Source organism: Heterocephalus glaber, unplaced genomic scaffold, assembly GCF_053883595.1.
Source record: "Heterocephalus glaber isolate CG9 unplaced genomic scaffold, H.glaber_assembly_v1.0 deba00000678, whole genome shotgun sequence".
NCBI lineage: Eukaryota > Metazoa > Chordata > Mammalia > Rodentia > Bathyergidae > Heterocephalus > Heterocephalus glaber.
Genome location: NW_028258157.1, coordinates 3,434,204 through 3,453,271, shown reverse-complemented (window position 1 = coordinate 3,453,271; position 19,068 = coordinate 3,434,204). Strand labels below are relative to the sequence as shown.

General features: G+C 41.8%; 1 long non-coding RNA gene across 1 annotated transcript in view; it reads left to right on the top strand.

Annotated features, from left to right (window-relative positions):
• The window catches only part of LOC147829190 (uncharacterized), a 44,178-nt gene extending 26,463 nt beyond the window's left edge, over positions 1 to 17,715 (top strand). Inside the window, exons 2-3 of the long non-coding RNA XR_015449449.1 lie at positions 10,079 to 10,174; positions 11,304 to 17,715. This is a non-coding gene — a long non-coding RNA (uncharacterized LOC147829190). The remainder of the gene's footprint in view (positions 1 to 10,078; positions 10,175 to 11,303) is intronic.
• The last annotated feature ends 1,353 nt before the right edge of the window (positions 17,716 to 19,068 follow it).

Here is a 19,068-nt window from a genome sequence, read left to right as displayed (position 1 = left end):
GTATAAGTCAATAAAGCATACAAATAATTCTGAAGTCCATGATTGCCAATCTTATATTTTAAAGTATGTTACTCAAATTTTTCTCTAACTATATGTATGTCTTTGTCTTTATGTTACATAAAATAGTATGTATGTGATTCAGATAAAATTTTATAAGTACTGATTTTATGATAAACTAGAGGTGTTAAATAGCTGAAGAAGACCTTGTGTGGATAGGAAGGATAAAAATAAAAACTCAAAGGAAACGCACATGAGGATAAGGTAGAAATATAAAATTAGTAAGAAGACGGCATCTCAAGATATGGAAACTTGGTTATGTCTATTATCACTCTGGTCCCTGTATTTATTAGTCAGCTGTACCATTACTGGAACACAGTAACTGACAACCACAGGTGAAAGGAGAAGAGGTTTAATCTGGCTCATGGATTCAGGGCATTCAGTCCATGGTCAGCCGGCTCCAAGAAACATCATGGAGAAAGGGGATGAAGCAAAGCTTCTTCGTTCACTATGGCCAGGAAGCAGAGAAGGGGAATGGCACCCGAGACACAGGGGTGAGGGACTAGATAGAGGAGTTAAGTTCACCCAGAAATGTGCTTTATTAACCCTCTAGGCCGTTCCCAAGAAAACCAAGTTGACACCTTAAGCTTAACCTATCTTTTTATTTGTAAGATATTCAGTGTTATCCCTAAGAATCAAATATATGATTCTACAAGTGAGTGACAAGGCCCAGTAGATTCGACAAATGTGAAAGGAAAATTGCTCGATGTCAAAAGGAGCAAGAACATTTTAAACAACAGCTGATGAAAAACAGATACAGAAAATGATGGATCCAACCATGGCATGAGAGCCAGCAGGGCGGGGGAGTTGGGAGACAGTTATGGGTAAAAGGGGCTCTATTCTTGGGATCTTGGGACCAGAAAAATTACTGAAAAGATGTGAGTGGATAACAACAGTGTGGTGAACAGGACTGGAATCATTTGTAGATGTGGGGAAAGATTGTTTCCTAAAGCCCCCTAAAGCAGCGGCATTTCAGCAGGGATGAAATTGTGGTAGAAAAAGCCCAAAAGGAAGTTAGGAGATAGACAAATTATCATCAGGGGCTGGGATGAAGACACACAGCTGATACCCGGTAATGCGAAATCCACCTGTATTTCACACATCTGCGCCCCTTTGGTACCACCACCTGACTGTAATTACACAGTTGTGCATTCTACTTGCCCAAGAACCTTATGACTGATTTTCTGTTTGGAAAGTCTATAAAGACTTCCCCAAATGATGCAGATTTAGTAAGAAGAAATACTAGATTAGAAATATTTATTGTATTCCTCTTTTGTTGACAGTATTGTACTGGATACTGTAGAAAAGAAAGAACACTGTATATAGCCCATTATCTGTCTTACTTAGTTTACAAATTCAGCAATTCATAAATGATTAAGCTTAAACATTTAATAAATATTGATTATCATTGTTTCATGAATGATTAATGAATCGGAAAGTTGAGATGTTTTAGTTCTACCACTGACTAGTTTTGTTTCCTTTTTGAAGTTGCTTAACTTCTTTTTAACTGCAGTTCATAGATTCATGAAATAGTACAAAAAATATCTACTAGACAGGAAAATGTGAAAAGGAGCTTGAGGTAATATATCTTAACACACCTACATTTGTGTAAATGCTTTCTGTAAACTCTAAAATTAATAAAAAATGCCTATGGCTAAGGCAAAGGTCTCGCCTTTCCAGATTATCAACTGAAAGTGGCGGCATCAGTTCAGCTCCGAGGGCCGTAAGAACGGTACGGAGTAATTATGTTGCAGTAGTTGCCCTTTTTGCCTGCTCTGCCATCCCCAACACCCACATTCAGAGGGAGAGGTCTGACTTATGCCACGGTGTCAGGAGGTTTCGACTCTTGGCCAGCTGGCTCCCTCCAGGCAGGAAGGTCACGCAGAAGAGCCCGGCCCCGGGCAGCAGAGCAGGGCGCAGGGCCAGGGGAAGGTGAAGGGGTGAAGGACCAGAGAGGGAGAGGCCATGCCTCTGCGGCCCGCCAGACACAGCCCAGGGGTGTGCTACCAATCCCTGAGGATCCCAAAACCAGTTCGGTTAGGACTCACCCTGCCCACCACAGCGGTATAACAGGAACAAGCTGAAAAGAACACAGAGCAGCGTTACTTTGCCTACAGGAAAAATACACTGGCATCAGTTGATCCAGTGGACTCAATGGACGGAATCAGAATACACAAAAGGAAACACGGCCTAGGGTTGGGGTAGGGTGATTGTGTACAATTGTGTGTCACCCATAACTCTCAGCTGCTGCATCCTTGACCCCAGGCATGGTCCGTGCCCTGATGGGATCACCCCGGGAACTGGAAATCCAGTCTGTCAAAGCCTGGGACGCCCCTAACTCGCAGTCCATGGAGTGGATCCTGTACCCTTGTGTGCTGGGGCTGCCCGGGAACTGCAGGGTGGGGCCAAGCACCCGGAGAGAACCCTGTAATGAACAGGCTCCTCCGGGAACAGAGGGGGTTCAAACCCTGAAGTATGGCTTCTGCTGAGCAAACCGTTTTCACACTATGATAACACAGAGCCTTGCCCTGAGCCCTGCCAAGCTGGGACTGGCTGTGCCCAGTCCCTCCCAGCCCCATGCTGACCTTCCACACGGATTCTGCCTAAGCCATGCCAAATCCTACAGCGTGTGGCGCTCTTCGGCCTAATAGCATCATTTGATGAGGACAGGAGTTGAAGCCTTGTAAAGAAAATGAAAAAATACCTACTGCTGGGCCCTATTTTAAGAATGCAGCATTAGGCGCTCCGTGGAAAAGGAAGAATGACTTGCGGTGGTACGAAGAAAATAATAATGGAAATTTGTATATTTGGTTGCATACAGAAAACCTCAGGGATGTCAAAAGGTAAGAAGTTTTAGGAAACCACAAAATGATTAGATTATATCATTCTCTCTCTCAGGAAGGAAGAGGAACCTGTGACTTCTGAGTCCAGACCAGGGACGTGAGACAGGGCAGAAAGCACAAAGGAACCCCGAGTGGGAGTGGAGAGGACATGTGGACTCTGATTTTCCTCTACAGCATTTTGGACTCCAAGTTCTCTGAGAAAGCAACAGCTTTCTGAATCGATTCTAAATAAATCAGGAACATCTGTCTTAACATTTCACATTCTCAGGCTGACCCTGGTCAGTCTGAAGAGCTGGAGAGAAGTTACTTGTTAAATTCCAGTCATTTGCAGTTTAGCAAGCCAAGTGCAAAGGTCACAGCCTGAACGTAACACACCTGTCGGAGCGGAGCCTGCTCTGAGGGTGTCCTCACCGATCCCCCCGTGCTGGGACAGAGCAACCCTGCACAATACGTCCTGGACTGACAGAAAGAGGTCTTGGCACAGAGCGCTCCATACTGGCTCCCAGAGTCCCGCTCTGGCCCGGCCCGGGGAAACCACTGTGACGCACAATTCTAGGAGTTCCAGCGGGACCTCGGGCCTGACTGAGGCCCAGAGCACAGGGCGTGACACTGTCCCCTTCCAGCATCTCAAGTGCAATGAATAAAAGGTTTCTGACCAAAGCCTTGTCCTGCCCGCCCGTGCAGCCACATCAACAGGGACGTGTACATTAAGGGACCCTTGCAGGCCATCAGCACAGCCACCAGCTGTCCTCAGACCGCCCGCTCCAGGAAACTCCCGCTGGGGTGGAGACCCAGCCCTCGCCTCTCCTGAGAAGAAGCGGAGCTCTGTTTCTGGAAGCAGTGACAGGACCCTAAGCTAATGCCCAAATCTTAAATAAAAGCGAGTATACAAACAAAACAACGAGCCTGACCAATATTCACACTTTGGACTACATCATTAAAAATACATTTTCCTTCACAAAAGCACACACCATCTATTAGAACACAGAAACCATTATTCCTAAGAAAGGCTGCGGGAGGTTTAGGAGGTGTATTCATAGAATTTAAAATGTCTTACCACAGCGAAACGTCACTGCCTTATACCAGCTTAGGGGGTGACTTTCTTCAATCGCATACATATTTAAAATGTACTTAAATTGCAATTAATCTGAAATGTGCAAACATCTTTATGCCTCTCTGGGAAGTCCTGAGAATTTAGTTACAACTTCTGACTGAAATAATGTGAAATAGGAGGGTGACTTACGGTGGTCAGATCTGAAATAAGTTTCTCAGTTTTAAGAACACCAGAATTAGATTTTGGTAATTATTTAATGACTTATGTTTTTGACAATAAAACATTTATGCAGAAAATTATTTTCAAACATGTTGAAAAGTGTTACTTGGTAATAATCTCAATAGGTTACTTTATTACTTATGGGCAAATGTATACCAAGAATTTATGTATATGATATTATACATGAATATTATAATATTTCTAATATAAATATCTTTTTATAGAACAAGTGCCTTTTATTAATGTATAAAATATGTACATTATATGTAGTTTGCATTCTGATAGATTTTATGATTTATATACATTATATAGAAAATATACAGAAGTACATATAATTTTTCCATTCATTAGAGTGATTTTCTCACTTTTCCATGAATAATTATGAGTAATATGAGGACAGTTCAAAAGTTAAGTATGGTTTTACAACAATTTCATTGACCTTTGATAATAGACCACACGTTTAAGGTTTGCAGATGGGATAAATTACTGACCAGAGCTGATGTCATACATTGAAATAAGTTTAACTTTCCATCTTTTTTTTGGTTGTTAACTGGAACTTCAAAAATATGCAATCAGACTTAGTCTTTTTGAATCCACAAAGAAAAAACAATCCAACTCAAGTCACAGTTTATGGAAACACCTCAAAAAAGAAAAGAGAAAATACAAATTTAGAATGTTTGGAAACTTCTTAGAAGTTTTTTTTCCAGCATTTTATTTTACTTATAAACCTTAGTCCAACATAAACTAACTAGAATCAGATTAAATCCAATGATTTTCAACCAAATGAATTCCAAACTTGCAAAAAATAAGAACTGATAATATAAGGATAATATTTTTATGTCTCTCCCTCCCCTTCAACCCCATCAAGAGGAAAGCTATAAAAATAAACAGCAGCAGAAGCACAAACATGTCAGGCCTTGTGGTATTATTTCCTGAATGGCTGACATGATTTTTGAGAGTGTTTTTATAGGCCAAATTACAGAACCATGGAGTCCTGGCGTTTCTAGAACTGGAAGGAACGGGAGCAGTCACCGGGTGCCATGTAGCCAGCGAACGTCCACTGGACGGTACCGGCTGAGCGCATCCCGGGGCCTGCACTTGCCGGGAGGCTGAGAACCTCGTTCTTGAGGCTCCCTAGACTGTGTCGAGTGTTGGAGGGGCGAGGAGCTTCTTGCTCTAGGACGATACCAGAAGAGACGACAGGCTTCCGGCCCACATTTATCTCAGCGTGTACACAGCAGAAATCTGGATATCTCGTCCACATACATTCCAAAGCGAAGGAGTGCGCATCATTAACCAAAATCTGCATCCTGTAGCGAAACTTTCAGCCTCGCTTGGTGTTTCTAAAGTTACACTATAATACTTGCATAAATTATAATTTTAAGTAGAGCTTAAGTACTATATTCTGTATGTCATACAAAGCCCAGCATTACACATCAAAGGGGCCCGATGTTTGCTACCTATTTATTTATGTTTAATGTTGAGGATGACACTTCTCTCAGAGAGGCAAAGTAACTTCAGTTGCTGTCGATATCAGAGGGCCATCTAAAGCCTGTCATTTATCTTGGTGGAATTATTGGGTAAAATTAGAGTATGCTTAAAGCAGGTTATTTCAGTTGAGTTTCACAGGAACTTAGTTTACGGCAGCGAGGCCAGCATTCAGAGCAGGGACTCTGCGAAGCACAGCTGTCCGGGAAGAGCCAGGCCTCTTCACTCCCAGCCGCGGCCACTCCGGCCCCTGTGAGGACAGCCAGACAGGAGGCTGAGGACTCCCACGACCACGCATCCAGCTCAGAAGGAGGGTGACAGTTCTTGGAAGAGTCATTTCAAATAAAATTATAGCAGTTCTAATTATTGCACAGGACGGAAGAGTTTTAAATGGCTCTCGACCACGTGGTGTGGTTCATGAGGAGAAACACATCGTTTTCCTCAGAAATCTTTCCTCCAGTCCCGTCCAGGCTTGCTCATGTTAAAGGGAGTCAGAGGACTTCTTGGAATGGGAACACGGTGTGGAAACCGCTGCCTGGCCTCCAGTCTTTCCACCAGGCGCCAAACCCCAGACCTGTCCGAGCGGCTGCCGTGGACAGGAGCAGCAGGTGTGGACAGGCGCCCCGCCACGCCCAGCTTGGCCACAGGGCGCATTTCCCAGGCTCGCGCTTCCTGCGGTTGTGTCCTCCCTAGGACGGGCTCTGCCTCCTGGGTGTTCTGTTGCAGCCCATACTTGTGCTCAGACCCCCACTGCCTTTCCCTGAGAACTGCAAATGCAACTTGTATTTTGTAAATTAGCTCAACTTTAAACAGAATGAACAATAACTGATACAAAAGTCCATTTTCTTTATTTTCTGTCATTAGGGAATTTTTCCCCGAATTGTGAGAATTTCTGGGATCTCCGGATGAGTTTATATTTATTTAAGTATCTAGGATCCTTCATTAGGAAAAAAGAAAGCTTTCCACTGAAAACAAATAAAAATCCTGGGTGGGCTTGTGGAGTTCCAAAATTAGTTTTAAGTAATATTTAGCTGCCAAAATTGATATAACTTATCAGCTTGCCTTTTTAGTTCAAGAAAATCCCAATTACTTGAATCAACTTTTTAAAGCTGAGACCATGATTCCTCTCTACATCAAGTAACTTTAAAATATGGTGTTCTACTTGACAATTTTTAGTCTGGCTGTAGAAAAGTTACAATTAACACAGTCAATGATTAGGGAGAAATTAAACTCATATAAGGTCTGATCCTATCTGAACCTAGTGCTGCTGTAGTATATACATTTCATTTACTCCTTTAAGGGTGATCTGGGACTCATAAGTAGTAAGGAACAAAAGCAATCCATGCAGTTATACGTAATAGTTCTCTCTCATTAACATAGTACTAATAAACTACATTTTATAATACAAGAATCATTGATCTGCCTCCATTATAATATGTATTACCCATTTTTCTCTTATAGTGACTGTTAAAATCACATAGAAAGAAAAAAATGGAAAAAACAAGAATAATATGTAATTTTATGACAGAATTTTGCATGTTATTTAAATAATGCCTTATCCCATCTGCAATATTTTTAAATTTTAGACATTTGATAAGATATCCTATTCTGTTTAAGCAAGCTCCTACTCTGTCTTCAAAATGCACCGGCTCTGGGGCCTCTGTCAGCCAACATGTTACTGTCTGGCCTTGGTGGGCAAGGGGACTGCTTCCTTCACTGCTCCGTGCTGAACCCCACACAGATGTTTTGTACTGTGATTGTACCCCATCACTTTGTGAGTCTTGATGTCTCTTCCACTTTGGAATAATAAACTGGCAAGTGGACATGATCCCTTCTGCCATATCTCTCTGCCTCCACTGACGCCATGCAGCGTGTAAGGCACAAGCTGGCGTGGGATTCCACCAGGCTCTGCTCATCTGTCTCATGTTTGCCTAGCACCTCACCTGGCACGCAAGCATTCTCAGCAAAGAAATATTCCTCAGTTCACAAAGTTCTACTGGATTAATTTAAATTACTTTCCTAGAATGTCCAGTCATGAAAATTATCATTGGCCTTTATGTTAGTTACCAAGAATCTTATATTATCAAATGTGTACATTTAATTATAGCGTTAGCAGGATTAAACTTCAATGCACATTTGGGCCATGACTAGCCTGGAATCAGATCTGCAAGGTCAGACTGCAGCCCCGCCTATGGCCTGACACCACCACTGTCTCGCTTGTGTCTTCCTGCCCAAGCCTGAAACTCTCATCAGAAGCTCTGAGGAAAATCTTTTCGAATCTCAGTCTTGAAGTGGGGTGGAAACTTAGCTGAACAATTTCACTCATGGTATTTCTGGCACTCTTTCAGGGCATTTCATGCCAAATATTTGTGAGAGGCCACTAGATTTCAGAAATACTATCGCTGGCCAGAAACAAAACGATAAGTGGACATGATGAAAATCTCACAGGTTTTCAATAATTTGCAACAACATATTTGCCAAGCCCTTTTATTGGCAATCTCCCGTTTCTAGCATACAGTTTTAGGAGCTCCACTCATAGTGAATTACATGGGGCCCAGTGGATTTAACTTGTTATTTATCTAAGGAGTACTGGACTGTGGAATGCAGGGTTCCAGACTCGTTCACCAGCTGAGTTCCTAACAAGTCAGTGGCTCTAGCAAGTTCGCTGCTTTTTGCTTAGGAGCCTGCACTGAGAGGACAGGAGGTGGAGTTGTAGATGTCTGAGCTCTTCAAATTTCAAACTTGGAAGATCTGTTTAACTTATCCCCAAACACCAGTGCTCCCAAATCCTCCATATCACTGTACTTCTCTCTCTTGTCTGCAGTGTAGAATATTCTTCCCTTGCTCTTTGCCCTCTCAAACCCAGACATTTCAAAACCCGGTTTACTTTAATTTCCAACATGAAGCTTCCTCATTCTTACCTTCCCCAGGAAAATCTCTCTTTCTTCTCTCTCTTACATCATCCAGTACAGAGTACAGTAGTAACACAACTGAATGAAGATAGCATGTTGTTGAATGTTGGTTTTTCATACTCAACTATTGTGTTGCATATCTATTATTCTTGTATTTCTAGGTGGATTTCTACATTCCTGAGAGAGAGGTAATGTTTAAAGCATTTAAGAGGGTTCTGAGTATTCATGATTTTTTAAAAGACTACTTCAATGGTTTTAAAATTAAACCAATTTGTTTAATTGAATGATTCACAAGTAAATTGTATTTTTTGCATGATATTTTAAGGAAAGTATGACTAAATTTGCATTCTATTGGTAGTGTTGATTTTTAGTCCTTCACTCTGATTCATATATCTTTCTGTTTTGGAGGGTCATTTTTATCTTGGAAACAGAAAAAAGCTTGTGGTTGGACTCTGTGTGTGTTCGAGCAGTGAGAGTTGATTCATTTTAGCTAAAGTATTTCTTTGGATGGCCTAAGGAATGAAATAGAATTGTGATTAAAGGAAACCAGGTTTTAGTACCAGCTTTGTCAGGAAATCCCTGGGTGATAGAAGTAATAAGTTAATATGTCTCAGTTCTGTTTTCCTGTTACATATATAAGCCAGGGTTAGTGTCCTGACTTATTTAACAAATATGATCCAAACAAGATGAGAAAACTTTCTTTTAAAGCTTTGAAATATGTAAGTGATATACACATTCTTACTACTTTCGGGTTTATTTTTCTATCCTCAATTCAACCATGCATTTCTTATCAAATCACACCTATTGAGATTGTGTTTAAATTTGACAGGAAAAAAAAAACTCTTACAGAGAAAAATGAGCCATGAAGCAGGGTTGGGCTGTGTCTGACCAGAAAACATATCCAGAAGCCACAGAAGCAGCGCCCACCTAAACTGCCAGTGCCAAAAATAACTTAGAATTTAATAATTGTTTTTCAGTCTTCTGAAGAAAAATACACTTCCTGAAATATCTGTGATATTGTCCTTTTTTTATTTGTGGACATAGAACACTATTTCTTCTCTACATTATAAAAGCTCATCAAAGAGCATCCTGCTGCTCTTAAGGCAGAAATTGAGCTGTGACAATGTTTTTCTTACTCAGTTCCTCAGTGTCATGGTAGGGGACAGGAAAACACACTAGTGTTCTCACTAGAGTGTGCTACATTAATAGGTAGCCTATTAATTGTTCTTTATGGACACAGATTAACTTACCATGAATACTAAAAGCTTGTAAAACAGGCGACAATTATGTAACTTTCTGATATGCATTGAGAAACCATGTCCAGAGATGAGAGAGTTGCCTTGGGTTTGTTCCTGCAAAATTTCAAAATCTATGCTAATTTTAAGATGTTTTTATATTCTTAGGTGATCATTCCTGTCTTTTTTCTTTTGGTTTATTACTTACATGTATGAAGGATTAATTTGAACTTAATAAGGTATGCCGATTATACAATTTGTTTTTCCTAGGTACCAAGGGTCGAAATCAGGACCTTGTGCTTGCCAGGCAGGTGCAGCACTGCTGAGCTACATCCCTGTCCTTGATTATACCTTTTAATCTTGACAGTAAGTTTGCTAAGTATGTGACATTATTATCTTTATTAACCAAAACCAAAATTAGGTTTAAAAATGCCTAAGTAACTTGCCTAAGTCTGCTTAGATAGGAAATAACCAAGTCAGTCCCACATGCCCAGGCTCTCTGGACCCACAGCAGGTCCTCCTGACCTCACCACCACTGGCTCACCGCCATTACAGGGTTTTCTTACTTCTTAGTTCTCATTCCTTGAAGAAGTCCATTCTCTTGGTTACTTTGCCATTGCTGAACATAGTACCCAACACCTACCACTCTAAGGAGGAGGGGTTTATTTGGCTCACAGTTTGTAGAGGTTTCAGTCCATATTTGGCTGGCTCCAAGGCAGGGTGGCCTGGCAAAGGGCACCACAGAAGAGAAACAGTCCATGGCAGGGCAGGCAGGAAGCAGAGAAATCAAGGGAGCAGAGAGGGAGATACACTTTTCCAGGCCACGGCCCCCAGTGACCCACTTCCTCCAAGTAGGCTCCACCTCTCAGCAGCATATTTAGCAACAATCCAATCAGTGGACTAATCCATTGATGACTGTCAGGCCCCATGGTCCAATCACATACCAAAGCTCCACCTATGAACACATGAGGCTTCCGGGGATATCTAGATATAAAGCATAATATCCATGATCATCTACCTTTAAAAATGTCTTTACATTTGACATTTATAGTCAAAATAAAATATTAAATTTTAATTGCAGCATTTTCCATTATTCCAATATTAAGTTTAATGATACGTTCTGTCAGATGTTTTAGGGGAAACAGTTATGATGCAATATTAGTAAAAGCTCATATTTTATATTACACAACTCTTTACATACAAAACATAATGGATAATGTTTTCAACACCAGTCATATTTTTTGTTTAAGCAAAATTATTTATCAGTCAGTCCAGTTCCTAAGAAACAAGAAAAGACTAAGAAACTGTTACAGCTTGAGGACACTAAGGGAAACTGATGCTTAAATGCAGTGTGACATCTTGGATCACATTCTGGGCAGGGAAAATGACATTAATAGAGAATGGTGAAATTCGCCACAGTCTTTAGTTGATAGCGGTACAGAGATCAGTGTCTTCATGTGACCAGAGCAACGTGGTATTTGTTCCCTTAACGCAGGGAAAGGTGAATGTGAAGAGCATAGAAATTCCCTGAACTCCTGTACAAACTTCCTGAAATTCACTTATTCACAATGGAAAATGTGAGTGATTTACTGACTGTCTAGCGAGTGCAACACAGCGCTGAAAAGCATTGATGACAGAAGAGGCTTCATCAAGAGGAAAGTCCCCAGCCCTCTGTGAGCTCACGGTCACGGGAGGTGAGCAGTGCAGACTGAAAGTCAGCAGGTGACCCAGAGGCCAGGGGCGGAGGGCAGAGGGACCATGGAGAAGGGGAAATCAGCCCTGCGGGGCCCAGAGAAGAAGACGGGATGAAGGGAACATGGTACAAATTCACTACATCACTTTGATTTTTTGTGAGGTAATAAAACAGTTACCATTTCTAGGCCTATATTTCTAACTTTTCATGGACAATCTGGAAAAATTCCTTCATGTGGGTAAATATTTCTCTTTATGGATAACAAGGGTAAGGTTTAGGTACGTTGATATGTACTTTATATGTGTGTGTCTCTGTGCATAATGTTTTTCTTAGACCTATTATTTAAATACTTTTATTAAAGTAGAAAAAATTTGTTTTATTCTAATTTCTGGACACTAATATTATCTCATTAGCAGATATGCAAGAGAATAGTTAATGCTATTTTAAATATTTTACTTGAACTAGACAATATAGATAATGATTCTTTTCTACTAAAATATAATTGTCCACAGTGAAGTTACACTTACAGAAATGCTCTCTCTGTCAAGAAATGAGGACTTATACCTGGAATCTGCTTAGGCCTGTCTAAAATGTTATCATATTTCACATGGGGAATTCTTATGCTAACACTCTGCTCAAGTTTTAATTACATTTACTATATTGAATAGGGTTACGAAAGCTAATTTGGTAATTGCATTTGATAAGAGGCTTCTGTTAATATTCACATGCAGAGCGCTTGAGAGAATAATTCTAAGTCACTTGTGGGATGTGACTTGTAACGAATCATTTGCAAACCCATTTAAAGGTGGTTCTGTGAAAAGATGAATATGCCACACATCGTCTGTCTGAGTACTGTGAATACTGGTGGAGAAGCATCTATGAAGGTTTAACTACAATTCGCCAACACCCTACAGTACATTTTCTCTCACTAAGAGCCTTGGAGTTTGCACTCAGGGTTGTAAGCTGTCCAGATGGGCTACATTACCATATGGCTCCTTTGAGTAGTATGAAAACAAGGCCTTGTTTCCAACAAAAGTCCACAGTGCTATGTGGGTTTTAAGTTCTGTGCTGCCTCTGAGCTCTTAATTCAACCTGTTTAAAGCAGAATATTCGATTTTGGTTTTGAATGAGAGTTGTTATGAATCATTGCCAGTTTGGAAATGAGCCACGGGACCGGCATGAATACACAACCGAAAGCATCACCATGTGGCCCTAAGTGTGTGAGGTGGACCCTGGGCAGATGCAGAAGAGCCGACTTTCACTTGTTTGCCTAGAAGTGGCTAAATTTGCCTCAATGCATCGCTATTTTCTTTTTCAGTTCTTCATGTGTCCGTGTTTTCCATTTGCAATTTGCCATTGGGACTCTCAGATATCCTGAATCTAGCTATAATGAAGGCACAAAATTGGTTTTTAATTCAGCAGCCACAACTTTCTGTGCAGTCTCTTGCTTTCTGGAACTACAGGGATTTTCTCAGGGATTGCTCTCAGGGGAGGGGAGGAGCTGGTGACCTTATTTACATGTCAGTGGAGCAATCAACACGTGGTACCTGCCCTAGTAGTGTTTGTTTTTCACATTTGAAACTTATTTTTCAAAAAAGACACAAAAGCGACTTATACAATGCTGGGTACAAGTAGCCCCAGGCGGAGCTCTGCTCGGAGGGAAGGTGAGCCTTTCTTTGTCCACCACACGTGTCCATGTGCGCTGGGGAGAGATGCAGCTCAGGCTCCTGCCTGGTGCAATGGGAGTAGAGTCCGTTTCATCCTAAAAGGTGTCCCAGCTCGAGGAAGGGGCCGTGTGGTTACTTAGCGGAAGGGCAGGTCCAGAGGACCTCACTTTATCCCATAGTAGGATATACTGTGCACTGTGTGCACTAGGAGAGATGCACTGAGGTGCATATGTTTTGAGTTTCTAAAATCTCAAAGGATCCTACAATTATTAATATTGAGTTATAGTAACAGTTGTTGTTTAATTTTAAGTCTTCTCTTATATTGTATTACCCTAAATGCTAGAAAGAGCGATTCACTGTGACAGATGAGGAAGGGCCAAGCCATATAGCTGTTCTGGTGAGACCCGGGTGTCGGCGTAGGTGAGGTGAATGCAGAGAGGGTTGGCAGGCAGACTGTGCTTGGCCTGAGATCCAAGACCCAACAGAAAACCGGACTGTAGGTGTTCCAACAAGACAGAAGGCTTTGTCGGTGCCAAAGAGGTTGATTGATAGCACATTTGTCACTATGAAAACTGTATTTTTAAAAAGCACTGTCAGTAACATAGAGCCACAATTAATCAACCCTTGGAGGAGTGGAATAGTTCAGATATTCTGCAACAGGATATGCTTTGAAAATGTGCTGTTAGATCCCTGGCTCTGCTTATTCACAAGTCCTGCTTTTGCTGGAAATTCTGCCAGACACTGACAGTCTCTGAGGTACCTGAACAGCAGACAAAGGATGTGTGACCCCTGCTGAGCTGGTTGTACATTTCACCACAGTTCGGCGATAGCCTGCGAGATTCCTGCCGTGGTGTCTTTTCTCTGGATCTCTCCTAGTTTTCAGATACGACTTTTTAAATGAGTACAACAATTTACAAATATATTTGTAAATTTGGTGTAGAGGGTATTTAATTTCAATTTGAACTATATGGCAAGATAAGCCCCTGAAATATCACAACAATTTTATAGGAAATAGTGCACTGTTAAGCAGAGGAAGATGAGGAAGGAGAAATTTATTTCCGTTTAGAGTCACATAGGCAATAAACATATAAAATAAAAGTCCTCAGTCATGACGATAAAACGTCAGTAGTAGCTATTTTGTAGTTGTTGATGGCAAGAGCAACAGTACCTCTCAGTCACAGGAAGGAAACTAGAAATTCTGAAACCAGATTCACTGATTTATTTCCGAATATCACAAGGTAATGGCAGCTTTCCACAATGTAGGAGTGCTTTGCATTTTAAAGTATCTGACTCTTTCTTTAGACAGAGTGAGTCTTCTTCCATTTAGAATCATTCTTTGACTTCTCACCATTCCTGCATGGATTACTTTTCATTTCTGTCCAGTTTGTCTGCCTATTTTGACTGTGCTTGTATTCAGCATAGTGTCTTCTTATCACATATTGGCTTAAAATCTTCTTAGAAGTGACTTTGTCACATGTTCTTGCAACTACAGAGGCTGGGACTCTTAAAGTCTGCTCTCTGGGAGTCCCTTGGAACTGAGCTCTGGAGGCGACTTTTCTTCTAGAAGTTGATGAACTTGTGAATGTGTGGAAGACAGAGACGCAGGCTCTGTTTCAGACTGTCTTGGAGATATGTTTTAGCAGCTGCACTGGTGGAATGACACGGTGCTATGGACTGGGAGCCAGCTGTCAGATCCAGATACAGAAGGACAAGGTAGTAACAGGAGCTTCCCGAGCGCTAGATCGCAATTGTGAGCAAACTGTTGCAGCAGTGTCTGTTTCTCCAACGACCACGTTTTGGCAGCTGAAGAGAGCAGCTAATTCTTTAAAATCAATCTGGCTTTTGGATTGAAATAGCTACGTTTCTGTTTTCTTTCCTGACATTGTCTCTTTTAGGAATCTCTATTCTACATTAAAAAAGGAGGTCTCTGATCTTTACTTTGGAAGAAGCTCTAGCTGTGTCACTTCTAGTTACAGAAACACGAAACGATCTGGAACTGCTGATTATTTTACTTTACAGCAGAACATTTCAGGTGATGGTGATCTCTTTAGTGCCCGTCATTAGACAAACACAAATGCCTTGGGCTTAGAAGGAAGAGACTTGAGCAGTCAAGTCACTCTAAGAAGGGATTATCAAGGGTTTCCCTTTCTCCCTTCTCAGTGTCATTGCCAGGGGAGCTCTGTGATGATTTGTGTATTCCCAGTGGTATCTGCTTGTCAGAAGGATGTCAAGTTCACCCTTCCACAAAGGACAGCACCTCACTGGATGGAAGATAAAGTTTGTATTCAGGATGTAACTTGTCAATGGGAAACAATGTGGTGGACACTGAAATGCATGTACTCCTAAATCTAACTCAGAGGCTCTGACATGGCGCTCATGTATGGGGAGTAATGACCAAGATACAGGGGTGAAATTCTGTTTCAGAGACTAAAGGAATTTGACTTACAAAGCTTTCATACACTGGCCAGGTTTGTGAAGACGGAGAGAGAGATTAAGTTCCTGCTAGTTTACCTGGCTGTTATTGGAGCCACTTCTCCTATAAAAATATTTAAACCCTAAGTGGTCAGAGTGGTTCTTACATTATGTCTTTGCCCGGAGAACCATGGCGATTATTTTCTCCTGTACTCACTTCTGAATCTTCTCTCAAGGATGTGCTTTATTTAAGAGCTTGTATTGCAGGCAGTCCAGGTGCAGCCCATAGCAGGGGCTGCACTCGGTCCACCTGTGTAGTTTCTCCCCCATGCCAGTGCCTCTACCACACAAATCACCCCGCGGCTGAAGGTTTCCATGGGTTCAGTCACTAGCATTATTTAGGAAGTTGGATGGACGGCTCATGAGAAAACATTTGCAGATTAAACATGTGTATGTCAAGTGCAATTTCTCAAAAGGATTAATAAAGAGCAATCAAGGAATCTCACTTCATTTCTAGTGTGCTGAGAGCAGTGACCGGGGTCTGTCTCTTCGGTGGCATCGAGGGTAGCGTGAGCAGAAAGCTCTTCACCCTGTGGAGAGAAAACCCTGCTGCAGTGAGGAGGTGGAGGGTGACTACTGGGAGCCCACAGGGAGGTGGGGTGGCAGCAGCCGCTCTAGAGCCCCTCGTGCCTGAGGGAGGCAGGGAGCTCAGGAGAGCTCCACTGGCTTTCCAGGTGCCTCCACCTGTTGCAAACACTTCCTCTGTTTCAGAATGAAGCCCCGTCTGATTCTAGAGTTGGGAATAAAGCTAATTAGCGTATTCATAGAATGCAGGAGGAAAGAAGGGGGCTCCCCGCACACAGGACAGTATCACATATGGCAAAGTCATGCTACACATGCACGGCTGCATCACACATGTGGTGGAAGTGTGGGAGACGCCGTGTGGACAGAGAGGCTCTACTTTGCTGCACTACACGTTACTGCACTGCGTGCGAATGCTGGGTGTTGTAATGACACGATATTGTGGCACTCCCTCCAAATTGCTGCACAGGTTATTTTGAGAAGTTATGCTCATACATTAACTTTAATGATTAGCATGCAGCAAGATCCACTGGCATGGAAAAAATCCACATCACATTTTATATAGGAGGGTTACAAAACTCCTCTAATACCTGTCATCTTAGGGTTCACTATCCAAGTCTCTCAGCTGCTCCCCACACGTTCAAGCCCTTCCTCAATCGTGGGGCATTAGGTCCTGAGCATGCCTGAACCCCAAGTTAGCATGCGCAATCCGACAGTGTAATCACCTGCTATGCATCAATGTGTGAATCTGTCGAGGGACTTGAGCAGAAATGTCTCATCCATCACAAAGCTCACATCAAAGTGGGAGAGGCAGAGAGCTGAAAACACACAAAGCAACACAACTCAACACATGCACAAGTATGCACAAGTACAACACATGCACATGTACAAGAGCAGTCCAGCTAGAAATACTGATAGGAAGTGACCAAACTGTTTAAGCAGTTCAGCAAGAATGAGAGACAATATTCTGATATTTATTTACTGCATTTCTTGTCATAACAGACAGTTTCCTCCTCCTTCTTGTCATTGGTCTTTGACAATGACCAGGAGCACTTCACAGAGACTGCACAGCCCCAGTTGAGGGGCCTGGACCTCGAGTCCTTTGGAAGGAGACATCTTGGTGGGCAAGAGAAATACACTTTGTCCTCCTGAGGTATCTGGCTCTACCAGCTAACGTGTCCTGAGCTGGCTACATTAGATAGAAATAACACAGACAGGGGCTGGGGATTTAGCTCAGCGGTTTTGCCACCTGCAGCGCAAGCCCAAGGACCCGAGTTCAATCCCCAGTACCAAAAAAAAAAAAAAAAGAAATAACACAGACATTCGACTTTATTGACTACTACAGCTGGATGCTGATGTGCTAACACATGAGAAAGTGTTTCACATTTTTGCAAGCATTAATCTGAGTGACACATGAAGTTCTGAAGCAACTTCCAACACTGGTCATTGCTTAAATATAAATTGAATATACACTGTAGGAGCAAAGCAAGGTCCCCATGCACTATAAAAAATTAAAAATAATATGACTAAGAATAAGAAGATGCTGAAAGAATTTTTACATGCAGTTGAAGTCCCTGATCAGACTCTCTTCTAAGATTAGGCTGTTACAGAAAGAAGAAGATTTTTAAATAGCTTAATGAAGAGATAGTTAAAATCCTGTAATTTTTTTCTATGTAGAAAATATGATCCTGAATGAAAGTAGAGACACAGAAAGTATAAAAGAAGTTTTCATCTGAGATGCTACACAGCCAACTTGAAGTGCTTGGGAAACTGACCAGATGTGGGACGGGTAGGAGGCAGACAGAGGCAGATGCTGGCCCAGCTTCCTCTTCCTCCACAGAAGCAGCCACAAAGCCAACACAGCCTGATCGTGGTCAGCAGGTCGAGAGTGGACATGGTGGTTGTGTGATTTCCAGATGCCTAAGCTTTTTGATTAAGGAAGAGAAAGAACTTACTCTGTTTAACGGAACAAAGTGTTTTGATAATGTTGTCACTAACTGAGAAATTACACAAGAGAAAACAAAACAGAAACAAAATATTGAGTACATGACATACTGAGTTTGCAAATTTTCAGAAAACAGGTAGAAATAAGAATGTGAAATCTCGAAGATAAAGACTAGAAATAAAAATATCTCACTAACATCACCTGCATTTTAAAATATTTAGTACATTTTTTTTCTTTTTAAAGAAAGAACGTTGCATTAGGGCCAGAAAATTGGAACTAGGGCAACAATTAAAAATATAATCTATTAATAAACTAAATAGAAAAACAGACACCATTGTATCAAGAGGAAGTGTTTGAAGGCGTAGGACCGCCTGAGATCTAAGGGGTTTCAACGAAAAGGTGACCACGTTCTGCTGGACGACCCTCCAACACAGCCACGAACTCACTTGCTGAAGAGCTCTTTCCACAGACATCGGAAAGAACAGAACATTATTTCATAAAAAATAGATACAGGGAGGGAAGGGCATGAAACAGAGATGAGGGGAAAACTGCAAGATTTCCCACAAAGCCTTAAGGAGAAGTTCTGACTCACAGCTTTTGAGGTGACTGACAGAGAGGAAGGAAGTAGAGACTTGCAATAAACGACCTGGCTGCGGCTGTGAGATTCCCCAGCCGGCCCCACGATGCCTGGGATCCCTGGTGCCGGTCCCTGGTCCTGCCACTCACCCCTGAGTGAACGCTTCCTTGTGGAACGTCTGCCGCTCACGAGGGAGGCTTTAATCGCCAGTCTGGCTGTCTGAATCTCATTAGTTACTAAAGGTTACCCTAAGAGTTACCATAGCCCAGCTGCCAAAAACATAACCGCTAAGTTTAAATAATCAGTGTGACATTTTACAAATGAGTGAAAGCCAAGAGACTGAGAATTCAGAAAATTTATCCTGAACTAACATTCTTAATTTTC